The sequence below is a fragment of the Oncorhynchus clarkii genome, chromosome 22 (genome assembly GCF_045791955.1).
Source record: "Oncorhynchus clarkii lewisi isolate Uvic-CL-2024 chromosome 22, UVic_Ocla_1.0, whole genome shotgun sequence".
Taxonomy (NCBI): domain Eukaryota; kingdom Metazoa; phylum Chordata; class Actinopteri; order Salmoniformes; family Salmonidae; genus Oncorhynchus; species Oncorhynchus clarkii.
The window spans coordinates 6,000,147-6,017,407 of record NC_092168.1 but is presented as its reverse complement, the minus strand read 5'-3'; the positions used below and the strand labels follow the sequence as shown (position 1 = coordinate 6,017,407).

Genomic DNA, 17,261 nt, shown 5'->3' with positions numbered 1-17,261 from the left:
AGATTTACACATGGAGTAAACAATAAACAAGCCAATAACACAATAAACAAGTCAATGACACAGTAGAAAAAATTAAGTCTATATACAGAGTGTGCAAAAGGCATGAGAAGGTAGGCAATAAATAGGCCATAGGAGCGAATAATTACAATTTAGCAGATTAACACTGGAGTGACAAATGAGCAGATGATGATGTGCAAGTAGAGATACTGGTGTGCAAAAGAGCAGACAAGTCAATAAAATAAAAACAGTATGGGGATGAGGTAGGTAGATTGGGTGGGCTATTTACAGATGAACTATGTACAGCTACAGCGATCGGTTAGCTGTTCAGATAGTTGATGTTTAAAGTTGGTGAGGGAAATAAAAGTCTCCAACGATTTTTGCAATTCGTTCCAGTCACTGGCAGCAGAGAACTGGAAGGAAAGGCGGCCAAATGAGGTGTTGGCTTTGGGGATGATCAGTGAGATATACCTGCTGGAATGTGTGCTACGGGTGGGTGTTGTTATCGTGACCAGTGAACTGAGATAAGGCGCCGCTTTACCTGGCATAGAGTTATAGATGACCTGGAGCCAGTCGGTCTGGCGAAGAATATGTAGCGAGGGCCAGCCGACTAGAGCATACAAGTCGCAGTGGTGGGTTGTATAAGGTGATTTGGTTACAAAACGGATGGCACTATGATAGACTGCATTCAGTTTGCTGAGTAGAGTGTTGGAAGCTATTTTGTAGATGACATTGCCGAAGTCGAGGATTGGTAGGATAGTCAGTTTTACTAGGGTAAGTTTGGCGGCGTGAGTGAAGGAGGCTTTGTTGCGAAATAGGAAGCCGATTCTAGATTTGATTTTGGATTGGAGATGTTTAATATGAGTCTGGAAGGAGAGTTTACAGTCTAGCCAGACACCTAGCTATTTATAGTTGTCCACATATTCTAGGTCGGAACGGTCCAGGGTGGTGATGCTAGTCGGGCGGGCGGGTGCAGGCAGCGAACGTTTGAAAAGCATGCATTTAGTTTTACTAGCATTTAAGAGCAGTTGGAGGCCACGGAAGGAGTGTTGTATGGCATTGAAGCTCGTTTGGAGGTTAGTTAGCACAGTGTCCAAGGAAGGGCCAGAAGTATACAGAATGGTATCATCTGCGTAGAGGTGGATCAAGGGAATCGCCCGCAGCAAGAGCGACATCATTGATATATACAGAGAAAGGAGTCGGCCCGAGAATTGAACCCTTTGGTACCCCCATAGAGACTGCCAGAGGTCCGGACAACAGGCCCTCCGATTTGACACACTGAACTCTGTCTGCAAAGTAGTTGGTGAACCAGGCGAGGCAGTCATTAGAAAAACCAAGGCTATTGAGTCTGCCGATAAGAATACAGTGATTGACAGAGACGAAAGCCTTGGCTAGGCCGATGAAGACGGCTGCACAGTACTGTCTTTTATCGATGGCGGTTATGATATCGTTTAGTACCTGAGGTGCACCCGTGACAGGCTCGGAAGCTGGATTGCACAGCGGAGATAGGGCAGCAACCTCTAAGGTGCGAGGGTGAGTAACCGGGTGATAGCCGGCTATTGACAGTGACTAAGTTCAGGGCAAGGTACTGGGTGGAGGCCGGCTAGTGATGGCTATTTAACAGTCTGATGTCCTTGAGATAGAATCTCTTTTTCAGTCTCTCGTCCCCAGCTTTGATGCACCTGTACTGACCTCCCCTTCTGGACGATAGTGGGGTGAACAGGCCGTTGCTCGGGGGGTTGATGTCCTTGATGATCTATTTGTTCTTCCTGTGACATCGGGTGCTGTAGGTGTCCTGGTGGGCAGGCAGTGTGCCCCTGGTGATGCATTGGGCAGACCGCACCACCCTCTGGGGAGCCCTGCGGTTGCTGGCGGGGCAGTTGCCGTACCAGGTGGTGATACAGCCTGACAGGATAATCTCAATGATGCATCTGTAAACGTTTGTGAGGGTCTTAGGGGCCAAGCCAAATTTCTTCAGCCCTCTGAGGTTGAAGAGGTGCTATTGCGCCTTCTTCACCACATTGTCTATGTGGGTGGACCATTTCAGATTGTCAGTGATGTGTACACCGAGGAACTTGAAGCTTTTCACCTTCTCCACTGCGGTCCCGTCGATGTGGTTGGTGGTGTGCTCCCTCTGCTGTCTCCTGAAGTCCCCATCAGCTCTTTCGTTTTGTTGACATTGAGGTTATTTTCCTGGCTGTTCTATATTGGTTTGTCTCTTGCAATTCAAGTGTCAACACAATTCACACTGTGCCTTATTAACATGTTTTATTTGTCTACTAATAAATTCAAACTAAACCCTTGAGAGAGTTTTTGCCTATCATGCTGTACCAAAAGCAATGGCCACCAACTCTGATTGTGTTGCAATAAAGAGTCTTGCTGTTACCAGTGTAACAAAACAATCTAAAGACACTACACACAGACGGGATGGGAGACCATGACCAGTACATCACATCATTCATTTGATATTTCGCGTGAGCAGTGGCAGTCTTTCTGAATTTGTAAAGTAGAATATGGGTCGGCCATCAGTCAATGACCAATGCGCGAGACTGCTCTCTAAACAAAAACAAAACTGAAACTATAGAAGTGCAAATAAGCCATCATGGGGTAGTGTGCCCACAAAAGCCTGGGACTTGGTTGGAGGCAGTACAGGGTCGTATTCACTAGGCACCAAACAAAATGAAAACGGACTGAAATGGCAAGGGACTACCTGAACTTGTCCTATAAGAAATGCTTGTTTTTAGTTTTCTATTGCAAAAGGAAGTTTTGCTACTGTCCGCACCAATAAATACGACCTAGTACTTTCACAAGTTACAACAGAGCTACCTAACCCTCTTCCTGGAGATCTACCATCCTGTGGGTATTCAGTCCAACTCTAAACTAACATACCTGTTTCAGCTATTGAGGATCATGTTCCAGGCCCTGACCAATTTGCAGATAATACATTGCATCAACCAATATTGCATAGCACGTCATTTGCATGCCACATCATCGACTGCGCAGTCAACATTAGATTGCTTTTCCCCTATATCATATGGGTGGCATTCCTGCCTGACTAAATTGCAGATCCCTGACAAATCTTGTGAATCTTGGATAGTTGTTTAACACATCAGCTAACCACATCATATGATATTGCAATGTAATGTCCGACAGTTGATGACGTGGCGCACAACTATTGGTTGAATCAATGCAATGTTTTCAACGTAATCAGGCGCATATGTGGTTAGCTGTTATGTTCAACACTAGCCTCGTGTGGCCATCCTTCCTCATCTTGTCTCGTTGAATCGTGTTGGAAATCTGGAGAAATCCAGTATAGAATTATGGGTTTGGATGGGAGCGTAGGTTTTTCTTCAAACCCTTATCTAGCGTACCTAACTAACTGGTTGATAAACTGAATCATGTTACAGGATGGTAGCTCTCCAGGAACAGAGGTGGTAAGGGCTCCTGAGTGGTGCAGCGGTCTAAGGCACTGTATCTCAGTGCTAGAGGCCTCACTACAGACCCTGGCTCGATTCCAGGCTGTATCACAATCGGCTGTGATTGGGAGTCCCATAGGGTGGTGCACAATTGGCCTAGTGTCGTTAGGGTTTGGCAGGGGTAGGCTGTTATTTTAAATAAAAATTTGTTCTTAACTGACTTGCCTTGTTAAATAAATAAAAATTAAAAGCCCTACAATAGTGATTTTGGATTTGTAAGAAAATTTATAAAAGTAGAAGCCAAATAATCGGAACCAATTATGCTAATCTGTTATGTTAACTATCCAAGCGTTGTAATACACCCATAAATTAAGAAGCAATGAAGTCCACCTCAAACGCACCTGTCTCGACCTGCAACGCGGCCGCGGGCTAGCAACACAAACGCAGCCTAGCAACGCAAACGCAGCCTAGCAATGAACGCACCCGTGTAGACCCGCAATGCTCCCACGGGCTAGCAATGTCAGTTAAAATAGCTGCAGCCAGCTGGGCCACGAGTTGCTGGAGCTCGTTCAGAGTTCACGTTTAAAAGTACGTTTTAAATGTTTTTATTAATTTAAGGAGCTGCAAACGCAATGCTCTCGTATTATTTCTTCATGACCATTTTGCTTCCTATGGCGGGCAAGTAAGGTCTGGTATTCGGCCATGCTGGAAATGTGATCTTGCGTTATTTTGTCATTGTCAATACAGTACATCTACACCACGATATGAAACGTTGATTTGAACCTTCTGACCAACTAGTGGGTCATGCGGCGCCCCACTGTCTGATTCATTTTGCGTGATTTCTGAACGCTATTATATGGAGTGATTTTTCAGTCTTATCAACTGTAGGCTACTAATAAGAGCAGCTGCCTATAGCCTATGAGCCCTTTACATCTGGTCTGGGTAAACTAATTGGTAACGTTATGTATTTATAGTCCATGTGTGGGTGTCAGGAGAAAATGTGAATGTGATCAAATGTAGTTTATATTCAAAATTGGGCTGCCTATAGTTTTTAATCCAAAATCCTTAACTGGAATCAATCAATCAACATAAGTGATGACAGATGTGAGTAAATGTTTTATAAGGCCAACAGTTGCATAGGCCTGCATGATGCAAACATGCATAAAGCAAGCTCAGCCCTGTGAGTTCTATTGTCCATCAGTTGTTGTCAATGTGTCTGGGATGAGGAAATCCCACTCCTAATCTAGTCTAAATATAATTTATATGAACAAATATAAAGGTAGCTGCAGTTTGACAGGGTTTTCATCCCCCCCGGGGCCAGGAGTGTTTTTCAGGAGTTTTTAAAACCTTGTGACCTGATTTGGAAAAGCTATTCCCACATAGCCCATATAAAACCTTTTTATAACTGATTAATCACTGTCATACCTTATTGGGTGCAGAGTTTTCCTAGTTAGGTTAACATATTTTATATAAATATTCATACACATAGCTCATATAAACAAAGACATTCCGTCGTAAGAACACATACACCCAGCCATAAGACTGACCCCCTCTTCCTTGTATAAACACATATCTCATCTCCCTCTACTGGCCGGTCCCAAGAGCAAAGGACTTTTGCTGTGCACCAATGGGGCCCGCTCTGGCTAGAGCAAGGCCCGCCTCCAACCCTCCGACCAGTCAAGAAGACCGAAACGACAAGACTCCACCTACTTTATTCTATGTATAAAAATGAATGTAACCGTTGTATAAGGTCTCTTTTTCACCTGGCTCCTTGCCGAGTTATGTGAACTAGGTCCGTGCACGTAAAACTGCGGGACAAGATATCTCTGACTCATTAAAACTGTCTTTTGTTACAACTGAAATCCACTCTGTCCAGCGTCCGTGATTTGGTCTCAACTCTCCAGTATTTAAACACTAACAGAACTTGGTAGCAGAGGATGGTTATTCTTGAATTCGATCTATGATAAGTTAGTGTGAGAGGACGAGACTGATCACAGCTAAAAAAATCAGACGGAAGAGTGACTTCCCCAGCCATTCATCTTGCCTCAGGAAATCTGATCGGAGCGCTCTATATAAGGTGAGCAGAGCCTGTTATATCGAAATCTGCATATTGTATTATAGCCTAAACCAAATTTTGATCAGAAAGTACTGGGCGTGAGTATGAATCGGTGCCCAAAATTTTTTACATAAGAACCTAAGACATTGATTAAAGATATCTTGTTTTGTAATATATATATAATATAATAATAATATATATATATATATATTCTTATTAATTGGCCTATACTCAGTTATTTTAATAGGAATGTGTGAATTGTGATTGACCAATGTGTTAAATTCCTCCAGGGACCCTATTTGTTCTGAAATCTGCATAGAAAACTGTCCTAATTATATATGTATTGGGTTGTGTATAGAGGTGACGTTAAATAGTGGCTGTGTTTTAACACATAAAGGACACAATTATGGATGTTGGAAATTCAATGAGAATTTCATACGAATGAATGAATGATAGATGAACCGAATCTGCAAGTAAAAATGTCCTATTTTGATACGTTCTGTACTATCGAATAAGGTCTTGTGGAGGTGTGGTTATAGTTGAATGATAGATGAACCGAATCTGCAAGTAAAAATGTCCTATTTTGATACGTTCTGTACTATCGAATAAGGTCTTGTGGAGGTGTGGTTATAGTTGAATGATAGATGAACCAAATCTGCAAGTAAAATCTCCTGTTGATACATATAACATCGAATAGGTCTTGTGGAGGTGTGGTTGGATTGAATGAATCTGCATGAAAAATGCCCTATTAAAAAAGCTGTGTATTATTTAATAGGTTATGTAAGAGGTGTAGTCGAGTAGATACAGGATATGTAAGTTTGGCGTTCCACAAGACAGAGATCGGGAATGAGGTGGCTATTGCACATCAAACAAAACATATGAACCAAAGTTGACGTTCCATGATTCTGAGACCGGGGAAATTAAATTGAAAGAAACGCTTGTCGCGGAGTAAACCGCTAGGTTGGGATACGTAACTGGGCTATTAGGCACACGTGCTGATAGACAAAGCTACCTTAGTATCGAATGGCCGTGCAACTTTGATTGACAGCAGCCGGGCTGGAATACTGATTTTCGTTTTTTTTTTCATTCCTGTTGATATTGCCTAAAGTTTAAAATTATTCTGACAATTGCTATAGAATCGCTGGAATTTACTGATATAAGTTCATAAAGGAACTTACTGAATTGTTTCTAGAAAGTATTTAAATAAGCCGCCGAGCTTAGTACAGACTTTGTTTGACAGACGTTAAAAGCTACACACTGATTTTGGGGTTTTTCTATTCTATCCATATTTCCTAAAGATATAGAATTATTCTGACAATTGCTATAGAATCGCTCAAATTTACTGATAGAAGTTCATAAAGGAAGTTACTGAATTGTTTACAGAAAGTATTTAAATAATTCACTGAACAACTCTTAGTTGTCTAGAAATTCTATCTATATTTCCTACAGAGCTAGAATTACTCTGAAAATTGTTATAGAACCGCATATATTCACGGATATATTGTTCCAAAAGGAAATCGACGAATCATTTCTAGAAAATACCTAAACGAATCGCTGAACAAATTCAAATAAAATACCGGAGAAACACACACGTGGCGGGCGTCACATACTGATAACCCCCTTTGTATGCGAGGGTGGGGGTGGAAGAGATAAGCCATAGCCAGTACAGCAGTACATCCCTGGTCTCGACCAGGGACGGGCTAAGCATACAACGATAGAAATAAACACCACATAGTAAGGATTGAATATACCTAAATAACGCATTATACACATTATCAGACGAACTAGATAAAATGTCTGCAGCCATCACGCCCAAACTAAAATTCAATGAATATTTAGATCAGAGTATGATTGATAGAGCGGGAGGTAAAGAACAGTATGGGAAAGTGGAGAAAGTGTGGAAGGGATTACGGATAAAATGGACACAAGCAGGTTATTTTAGCGGAGGACCCCCTACAGGGGGGAAACTCCAAGATATGCAGACAGAATTAGAGGACGCAGTAGAGCATGCAAAAGCGAGTGAGGCGGAGAGAAACAAGATACACAGGTTCAAAAAAGTAGGTACGAGAGAGAGAGAGAGAGCGGAGGCGGAGCTCAAGATAGGGACATGGGCCATACAGGAGAGTAGGAGGGTGCTACCCAAAAACACACCAGACATGATGTGCGTGGCTATTGTGGCGTCGGGGGATGTTAAAGCTCCGCCTGAGAACTTGCCCACGGCTCGCCCTGTGGCCGTTTCTCCTTCACTATATCCACAATTGACAATGGAGGCAGTTCAGTCCCCGCCATACTCAAAGGGACAAAATCACCGGAGCCTGTCACACAACCCATTCCTGCCCAGGGCACCTCCCACAATACAGGCTCCAGTTCTGAGAATAGACCAAGGGGAGTTAAAAGGGGAAATTACACTGGGGATAACGGCTGGCCATATGGTATGTGAACAGTTCGAAACTGGGATTCCAGGAGCAGGAGACCTCCCCCAGGAACGGAGGCCGCAATGATCCTCTGTGAACTCTCGCACCTCTGAAACCAGAGGACACCTACAAACAAGATTAGATTCAAACCACTTCTATCAGACGGATAGGGAGGACTGTCATCAGAACATGGATATCGAAAACGAAGAAGAAATTGACATGGTGCTCACCCCAGCTCCGATGGGAGCTCCAAACGTGACTAAGATGCAGGAGCTGCTGAAATCATCAATAGCTCGAGCTAAGGAACTCAGGGAGCTAATAGCTAACCAAGATAACAACAGAGAGGGAGCCTACCGTGTGGAAGGCATAATGAGAGGAACAGTAACCAAAGTTACCGAATCAATGGGGTCCGAAACACTCCGTTGGTCCTCCAGAATTGCTGATAGAAGAGAGCGAGAGCAGGAGATGGCAGGACAGTACCCCCTGCGACCGACACCAGGTGATGCACACACTGTGGAGTACCAGCCCTGGAAAATGACTGATTTAACAACACTGATGGGACAGATGCCTAGCCTACATGGAGGAGCTTCAGCGTGGCTACTTCAACTGCAGACACTTACGTCAGGCCTGCAACTCTGCCTAGGAGACATGAAAGCACTTCTAGCAAGAGCCACCGACCACGGAACCATGGAGGCCCTCATGACAGCAGCTGACCTTGGATGGCGGGCCCCAACACTGCCCATAGACCACTTCCGTACCAGATTATGGGAATTATGGGAAGTTCAATCAACCCAGGTAAGCAACCTGCAGAGCATACCCTGGAGACACGAAGAACCATTCGATCACAATACCACATGCCACAGGTACAACTCCAATACGCATGTGCACCACCATGTGACCCAGCACAACAAGGACAATTGAAGGGCAAGCACAACAAGGAAGCACAACAAGGAGTAAAACCTAAGAAACAGATGGTGGCGGAAGAAACGAAGGAGCCGGGAACCAAAACAGACATCTCCCAAATAGTGGCCCAGACTGTCTCTCAGATGATCCAACAGCAGGCAGCCTCACTCACGGCCACTAGGGGGGCCCAACCACCCCAATACCCTCCCCCACAGCAGTATATCATGCAACAACAACAGCCACAATGGGCTCAACGAGGGCCCTTCACTGGACAACCCAGAAAGGGAAACTACCAGTGTTATAACTGCGGAATTTCCGGTCACTATGCCAGAGATTGCATGAAACCACTCTCCCCGCAGCAACAGCAATGGAGAGCAAGAGGAAGTGGGGGAAACCCACCTCTGCAAAATCAGCAACCAGGACCCACACCCATGCATCAGCAACAGCCAGCATACAACCACCCAGAATCTAGCCACATGCAGCAGGAGCAGCAAGATTACAACCAACCCTCCCACTTCAACACATGATCGCCCAGTAAGAATGATGAGGATGCCACTCCTGCCGATGACCACACTGTCTGAAGCCCAAGAAGTGTACTGGCTAAAATGCCTACCCACAGGGCCTGCCACCCCTCACATCCAGTTTAAGTTCAACCAACTGAAAGCTCAAATCTACACTCTGCACCCATATAAGACTCCCCAAGCTGAGATCCATTGCACACTCAATGCAACAGAAACTGATGACTGCCTCTACACTGCAGACTGGGACGAAGACATGATGCACCTGACCCCACCTATCAGGTGTTGTACCATTGGGTGTGGCCCAGAGGGGGTGGCAGCACCGGTCATCCTACGATCAAGGAACCTCCATGCACCCCTGGCCTGGACGGCTGAAGCATCAACAGCCATAGCACTCCTGAAAACAGATCTATCAGCGGCAGCAGCTCTGACTGCACCTGACTACAAGAACAAGTTCCATTTGGATGTTTCTGAAAGGGAAGGATTCACCTCATCCGTCCTATTCCAGAAACAAGAGGGGGAGAGAAGGGTCTTGATGTACTACTCTTCAAACTTGACCACATTGAGGTAGGACAGTCAACATGCTCCAGATACGTTGCTGCAGTAGCAAAAGCTATTGAAAAAACAGCTCACCTCGTGATGTCACCCTTCAATCAGCCATCATCCCTCAACCAGCATCGGCCAAATTAGCTGAAATCATCGGATTGACGCAGGTCCTCATCAGAGGAAAAGGAAAGACTGAATATCTATACAGACTCAGCCCATGCCCATGAAGCAGGCCACACTGATGGACCCAGAACTTTTATGAGAAACACATGGCCCCACACACGAAGGCAAACTAAGGACCCTCCAAAAAGGCCTCGCACATCTGGTGGCACCCTCACATAAAAAATATGACTGACTTATTTTATGACGATGATTTATTTTGTGACGAATGCAATGTTTGTGACAGACACAACCCAAAGAAACCATATCGAACACCAATGGGCTCATACTTAATACCTAATGCATGTTTTCAGGATATTAGTATAGACTACACCGACATAGGCCCCGACAATTTATCTAAAGGCAAACGCTATCTCCTAGTTATAGTAGATAGGTTCTCCAAATGGGTAGAGGCAATACTAACAAAAGGGGAGGATGCTAGGTCAGTCTTTGAGTGGCTACAAACCAAACTAATACCCAGGTATGGCATCCCAAGACAAATCAAATTTGACAAATGGCTCACATTTAACAAACACCTGAGACAGGTAGAAGAAAGATTTGGCATAACCCACAGATTTGGATCTGTGTACAGGCCCCAATCCCAAAATCTGGTGGAACGTCAAACCAAAAGCAAAAGCTAAGATAGCTAAAGTATGTGCCTCATGGGATAATGACTGGTAGAGTCATGCATGGTCCACCAAGGGAGGGAGGTCATATGCCCGCCCTTGATGTACAACAAATTGTAATGTCTAATTATGTGAAAAAACTGACGGTTCTCTCTGCAGCACTCTCTACCCAGGTTCACAAGGTCCAGGAGGGGGAGCTGCCGGGGGACACGCCACTACTGAAGGTAAAGGTTGGTGACTGGGTGAGGGTTAAAGTCCACAAGAGAAAGTGGCTGGAACCCAGGTGGACTGGACCGTACGAAGTGAAGGAGGTTACTTCACACTCAGTCCAGGTCAAAGGTAAATCAGGCGCACCTTGGCACCACCTTACACATTGCACCCCAGCCCCAATTCCTTCTAGAACACTGACTGAAGTCAGAGCTGATTTGAGCGGCCTAAATTCGATTCCAAATGAAGACACTCCTTCCTCAGGTGATGCGGCATCAAACTCCGCCTCCCCTGAGAAGGGAACCTCGCCCAGTTAGAGGGACATTTCTCCCTCTCTGGGTGAGGCTGGGGATATCTGGTCCCTTGTTTGTGATATTCCTACTGATATTTGGAGTAACCCTAGGACTTTCACATGGTTAATTGAACAACTATTTCACCCTGCCACATCACATACACCAACCCCTACACATGTCCCTAACTCTTTTCCTGATATCACTCCCTCCAATCACTCCCGTCCCAAACGTAGCACTACACCTACAGGCCCACCATACACACCAGACAAGGTTAGAAGCACCACGAATGCAACCACCACCATTGCACTATAGTTTTCACGTCTAATAGATGTGAAGAGGGGGATTTGTTATATAAATATTCATACACATAGCTCATATAAACAAAGACATTCCGTCGTAAGAACACATACACCCAGCCATAAGACTGACCCCCTCTTCCTTGTATAAACACACATCTCATCTCCCTCTACTGGCCGGTCCCAAGAGCAAAGGACTTTTGCTGTGCACCAATGGGGCCCGCTCTGGCTAGAGCACGGCCCGCCTCCAACCCTCCGACCAGTCAAGAAGACCGAAACGACAAGACTCCACCTACTTTATTCTATGTATAAAAATGAATGTAACCGTTGTATAAGGTCTCTTTTTCACCTGGCTCCTTGCCGAGTTATGTGAACTAGGTCCGTGCACGTAAAACTGCGGGACAAGATATCTCTGACTCATTAAAACTGTCTTTTGTTACAACTGAAATCCACTCTGTCCAGCGTCCGTGATTTGGTCTCAACTCTCCAGTATTTAAACACTAACACATATAAGGAAAAACTCCAGGACCCAAGGGGTAAAAATTGCCCCACCACTCTGGGACCTATGGTGCCACCAGTCGGCTTGCAGTTGTCAGTTATCGTCAGGTATGTGGATGATCAGGGCTTTATTCAGGAACATTTCTTGGGCTTCTTTGATGTGTCAAGTGGGCGAGATGTGCAGTCTGTAATTGAATTTATGAATTTTGAGATGTCTGAGTTTAACTTCATGGAGAAACTCGTTGTCCAAACCTACGATGGCGTGGCTGTAATGGAATGTATCTGCTATTTGTATTTACAGCTAAGTCCCCTCCTGTTCCCTGACTAAGAGGTGATGACTACTCCACTCCACTACCAGTGTCAACTTTCTCCTGACATGAACTGATGTGTCCGCTCATCCACTGGAACATTGAATGTTTCCCCTCCAAGCACTGTGAGTACCCCTATCAAATGTCTCTCATGTATGTAGAGTCAATCACGTACACAAACACATCAATGATTTTACTCCTTACTTGGACTAACTCATTCTTAGCTCTTTTGTCTAACTGTGTAGTGTGTTGTGTTATTGAGTTGCTTTGTGTGTCACCAAATTAGCTTGAGATGATTTTACTGCAACACTGCATCCAAGTTTCTTGACATAGGCGTTTCAAAGAGCTACCAGTCAAGGCGAGCTTATGAATATAAGCTCCCCCACCCACTCGGCCTGTCTTTTTTCGAACTTGCTGGTAGTTAGTCATGAGAGAAAAAGTACATTTTCAATTTTTTTAGTTGCATTTTTCTATCACCCCAAAATATTATTGGTGATATTTTAGTCACTCAAAAGGCTATTTTATATGGGAATCAGAATTACTGTTTGGGATAGTTTGGGATTTTGGCAATGAGGCCCTTTATCTACTTCCCCAGAGTCAGATGAACTCATGGATACCATTTCTAGTTGCTAACTAGCGTTAGCGCAAATTCCTGTTCCTGAGCTGTTCCCATAGGCTTCCAGTCATTGCACTAACACTAGTTAATATTGACTCGCCAAACTACCTCTAACTTCCTTCATACTGGATGCAGACAGAGGCGTCATGCCCATAGGTAGCACAGGTGCACGTGCCCTCTCAGATTTTACCTGTAAAAAAAATATCATAATAATTTGAAAAAAGACATATCTCTATGTTAAGACTGCTAGCCACCTAGCAATTTTATGAAGTTGGCTTTAGATAGCCCAGATAGGTTCCTAATCTCCCGACCTCATAACTAGCTACCAAGAAGCCATTTCAGGCTATCAATTAAGGAGTAGTTAGCTGACATGCCTGCTGGGTTGGTAGACTTTAGAAAAACAAGCAATAAGTAAATGTACTGAATAAGACATTCTTTTCAATCTTTTACCCAGATTTTTAGCAGAGATGCATATTTAGTTTCTTTAAAAGAATAACCACCAGTCAGGATGATACAGACAGCTCAAGAGATACAGTATCCTTAGATATGCAGTATTGCAGTATTGCTGAGCGTTTAGTGTTTTTTGGGGGTCGGTTCGGTTTCGGTTTGATTATTAAAAAGTAATCACAGTTTTCGATTTTGGTTTCGAATATTTATGTAAACATTAAATGCACAATGCATCATGTCAGTAGTATGCTGTAACAACACAGAATAATAATAATAAAAAATGTAACCTTTATTTAACTGGGCAAGTCAGTTAAGAACAAATTCTTATTTACAATGACGGTCTACAATTAGTAAAAGTCCCATGATGGTAGTGACTGCCCATTACTGAGTACCACTTATTAACCATCATTTATTCACATTACTTCAATAAAATATTTCAGTTGTTGGGTATGTTACATTTGTTTTATTTTATGACTTTATTATTTCATTCTAAGTCATCATCTCATCTATATAGAGCTGCTGCTTATGTTGTCTGACAAATTCACTCTTTTTAGTAATTAGGTAAATAAGGCATACTTTTATGACTGCTAAATACCAACTATCAATCACTTAGATCATGTATTTTCAGGTACAGATACCTCGTGAAGCAACTGCTTTCTATCCCTTTCTATTGCGCATTATTCTGTCTCTTCTCTCCATGTCTGCCCAAAACTAACCTAACGTAGTAGGAGGCATAAAATAAACACACCGACACACAATGGCTTATGGTCATTGTAATTAAATACCACGTTTTCTGTACTAAACTATGTAGAATTTTGTCCTGTTGGAAACTACAACTCCCTACTATATCGCACAGCTCTGGGCTTGATCTGATTTATCGCTAGAAAAACTAGGCAATGTGCGCATTGAGCTCACAGGAAAAAAACTGAAGGAAATGGAATACAAATAATTGAAGCGACATCGGTAAAAAAAAAAAGGTTTTAAATGAAAAATAACCAACATTTCGGTTAATCACTTAGGACTAATATGCAGAAAAATAAACCTATTTTCTTTAACAATGAATTAAGCATAATGAGGGCCTCCTGACTGGCGCAGCGGTCTAAGGCACTGGATCACAGTGTTGCATCATCACTACAGCCTGGTGTTCGATCCCAGGCTATGTCACAACCAGCCGTGACCGGGAGTCCCATATGGCGGCACACAATTGGCCCAGCGTCGTCCGGGTTAGGGAAGGTTTTGGCCGGGGGGGCTTTACTTGGCTCATCGCGCCCTAGCGACTCCTTGTGGTGGGCCTGCAGGCTGACTCTGGTCATCAGTTGTATGGTGTTTCGTCCAACACATTGGTGCAAGCAGGTGGTAAGAAGTGAGGCTTGGTGGTTCATGTCTCGGAGGACACATTACTCGACCTTCACCTCTCCTGAGCCCGTTGTGGAGTTGCAACGATGAGACAAGATCATAATCATGAAATTGGGAAGAAACAGGAGGTAAAAAAAAAAGAATTCAGTTTAATAATTATGGCTCTAGACTGCAGGAAAATGCTGTTTCAGGTTTTTTTTAATGCTATTTTCTCCATCTTTAGGATGGGGGACCTAGCACCAGTCCAGATAACTCCCCAGCAATCCTCACGTACTTTGTGCCCCCTCAGATTTTTGAGGTGCATGACGCCCCTGGACGCAGATACATCATTTTATCCACAAATTAATCTAACTCCGGGGAAGCAGATAAAGGGCTTCATTGCCAAAATCTCAAACTATCCATTTAACATTGCATACATACTAAAAATCACATATTTATGCTATGACATTCATTATTAAGAAAATTTGATTGATTATCTCTTTCAGAAAGATCAAACTTCACATCTCATGTTTGTACCATGCATGCCAAACAGTCATTGGAAGACATCAGTTGGAAGATACCAGAGTAGTTGGTCTTTGTCTCCTCCTAGTGTTTTGTTTTCTTTACAAAACTACCTCTATTTTTGTCTTGCAGAACTTCACAAAAGGTAGGTGACTATGGAAAGTTTAGCCAACTAATGAAATAAAACATTAAACAAACTCAAGTTTCATGTGGACTCTATGGTTAAAGAAAATAGCAGATTGCTTTGTGGTATGGCTCTAAGGTTAGCACATTTTAATTGGACAGACAGGCTGGTATGGTAAAAAACTTGAACGCACTACCAGCACTTTGAAAAGTTGATGTACAACTTAAAAAATATAAATGCAACATGTAAAGTGCTGGTCCCAGGTTTCATGAGCTGAAATAAAAGATCCCTGAATTTTTTCCATACGCACAAAAAGCTTATTTCTCTCTATTTTTGTGCACAAATCTGTTTAAATCCCTGTTAGTGCTCAAGGTAATCCATCCACCTGACAAGTGTGGTAGTATATCAAGAAGCTGATTAAACAGGATGATCATTACACAGGTGCACCTTGTGCTGGGGACAATAAAAGGCCACTCTAAAATGTGCAGTTTTGTCAAACAACACAATACCACAATATCTCAAGTTTTGAGGAGCGTACAATTGGCATGTTGACTGCAGGAATGTGCACCTGAGCTGTTGCCAGAGACTTGAATGTTAATTTCTCTACCATAAGCCACTTCCAACGTTGTTTTAGAGAATTTGGCAGTGTATTCAACTGGTCTCACAACCGCAGACCACGTGTAACCATACCAGCCCACTACCGCCACATCTGGCTTCTTCACCTGCGGGATTGTCTGAGACCAGCCACTCAGACAGCTGATGAAACAGAGGAGTATTTATGTCTGTAATGAAGCCCTTTTGTTGGGAAAAACTAATTCTGATTGGCTTGGCCTTGCTCCCCAGTGGGTTGGGCCAGTCTCCTAAGTGGGTGGGCCTATGCACTCCCAGGCCCACCCATGGCTACGCCCCTGCCCAGTCATGTGAAATCCATAGATTAGGGCCCAATTAATTTTTTTTCAATTGACGGATTTCCTTATATGAACTGTGACACTGCAAAATCTTTGAAATTGTTTCACGTAGCGTTTATATTTTTGTTCAGTATAATTATACTTTCCTGTGGATATATTCTCACATTCTTACGTGCTAAAAAGTACATCATTTTCAGAAACATTCTGGCTTGTAGAGTTCGTCAGAGGAAACTTTCCTGATCAAAACGCATTTTTTTTTTTTTACCCGAGGTAGAATTCAATGCAATTCAAAGTCCGGTCTTCGGGTTAGGTAAGCACATCCTGCTGCAATGCAATAATACGAAAGCAATTGGACGCGAACTAATAGTTGTGCAAAAATACGAAAGAAAACATAAAAATGGTTTTGTTATTAAACTCACCTGGTTCGAGATCGTAATCACATAAAGTGTACGACGAGCACAGAACGTTATACCAAAAAGTTTATAACTGACGCTATATAGTCCTACATCTCTACCTCTTTTTATCAAGTCACGGTGGCCGAGAGGTTAAGGCGTTGGACTCGAAATCCAATGGGGTTTCCCCGCACAGGTTCGAATCCTGTTCGTGACGATTTTTTGTAGAGATTGCTAAGTTATTTAATTTTTAGATGTAGTTTACCCAAATCGAAAATATATATTTAACAGAGTAAATGCCGTCATTTGGCATACCGAACATACACAACAGTGTCATAGCCAATAAATAAATATATGAACTACATGGTATATTGGATATAGATATAATTTAACATAATAGCATAAGTGCACAGCACACTTTATAACACAATGTGCAATGTGATACAATGTGACTAGCACTGTAAATATAACCTCACAAGTTATCTTTTGTCGCGTGGCTGTCTGGATACATCTTTAAAGATAGCGTATTGCAAAAGTCAATATGGTATTACTATGCACCAAATTCTGCACTGCTAGATCAGCCAAAGCTAATAATTCGTCAGTTTTGTGATTTAGAAGAAAGTAGACAAAGGGTTTAAAATAAATCGGGAGAGTGGGTATAGTCAGTGATTATTTATGGT

The 17,261-nt window shown here is 43.1% G+C and overlaps 1 long non-coding RNA gene and 1 other non-coding gene across 2 annotated transcripts; one reads left to right on the top strand and one right to left on the bottom strand.

The window, feature by feature from the left end:
- Positions 1-13,788: 13,788 nt before the first annotated feature.
- Positions 13,789-16,696, bottom strand: LOC139380636 (uncharacterized). The gene is made up of 3 exons (XR_011628451.1): positions 16,609-16,696; positions 16,455-16,513; positions 13,789-14,717 (listed from the first exon to the last, which is right to left on the bottom strand). It is a non-coding gene; the product is annotated as an uncharacterized lncRNA (long non-coding RNA).
- Positions 16,697-16,716: 20 nt separating this feature from the next.
- trnas-cga (transfer RNA serine (anticodon CGA)) lies at positions 16,717-16,798 on the top strand. The gene has a single exon. It is a non-coding gene; the product is annotated as a tRNA-Ser (tRNA).
- The last annotated feature ends 463 nt before the right edge of the window (positions 16,799-17,261 follow it).